The sequence below is a fragment of the Herpailurus yagouaroundi genome, unplaced genomic scaffold, assembly GCF_014898765.1.
Source record: "Herpailurus yagouaroundi ecotype Mexico unplaced genomic scaffold, PumYag 67375, whole genome shotgun sequence".
Classification (NCBI taxonomy): domain Eukaryota; kingdom Metazoa; phylum Chordata; class Mammalia; order Carnivora; family Felidae; genus Herpailurus; species Herpailurus yagouaroundi.
In genome coordinates this window covers 983,725-984,939 of record NW_024420192.1, presented here as the reverse complement: position 1 = coordinate 984,939, position 1,215 = coordinate 983,725, and positions in this window count along the sequence as shown.

Sequence of the window (1,215 nt, the reverse complement as noted above, 5' to 3'; positions counted from 1 at the left end):
TGTGCTTGATCATCTCTTGGGTTTTTCTTTAAAAAGGGGAATCTGATAAATCTAATAAAGGTTTTGTTGCATCAAACCAATGTCACACAGACTTGATTTTTAGAATCAAGTGAAATTCCTTAGCACAACCTTGATTTTGATTTTCCTCACTTCCATGAGTTTGAGTAGGTACTGGTTTATGGGATATGACCTCCATTTTATGTTGTATAGTTTAATGGCTTTATCCTTTATCTTCAAGTGGTAAAAGATTAAAGTGTATTCCGATGCAAGAATCCTGAAAAGATTTATGTAAATAAGACATCTTAAGTAGGTGCATTTTTGCTGTTAACTTGTATTCTCACCTTTACCCTGCCTACTCTCTTGCTTGACCTCTGTAAATGCAAAAACCCATCTAGGTGTGCACATGTGTTCATGTAGCTTTTGTTTTCCATCCCTATCTCCAACCTCTAAACACATGATCCTTAAGCCACTAAGATGTCATGTCCTTGTTTCTTAAGTAGGTTGTCACCTTCTGATACCTGGATGAGACTTCCCCTTGGTACTGATAATCATTTAGCTGATGGTGGTTTTTATTAGTTTCATTTCCTCTGGTGCCCACTGAGCCCTGTTATTGGCATGGGAACTCAGTTCCTCGGAATAACTTTGGTGTGGTCAGCTCTTTGCCTTATGACCTTCCCAGGGTTTTTAAGTGTTGTTCATGATTCTGCTCTTTGAAACTCAAGAACACCACTGAAAAGTTGACTGTAGACAACAAAATAAGCCAATGCACAAGCATCTTGAGGGAAATTTGGTGGAAGAGACCATTACCCAGAACAGAGGATCTGGTTCATCAGAGTGGAATAGAAGCTATACTTTTAATGGTCTTTTTTTAAAAAAAATAGGAAATCTAGGGTCCAAGTTCTTTGAGGTCTTTGAATTCAGGCAAGATTTAAATTTAAGACATTCCAAATGGATTACTAATAGCTATATTAAAAATAGCTAAATTTTTCTGATTGCTGTTAGGCATTGTATCAGGCACTCTATAAATTATGTAATCCCCATAGTGACTCTGAGATGTGTTGTTATCACCCTGTTTTATAGGTGATGCAGATGAGAAACAGGCATTTTGTAATTTTCCCAAGGTCACATGGTAAGTGGCCAAGTATTTCCAGTCATCTCTGATTCCAGGCCTTATTTCCATTGTACTCTTAGCCCTGCTGCTCTATGGCTCCTAAT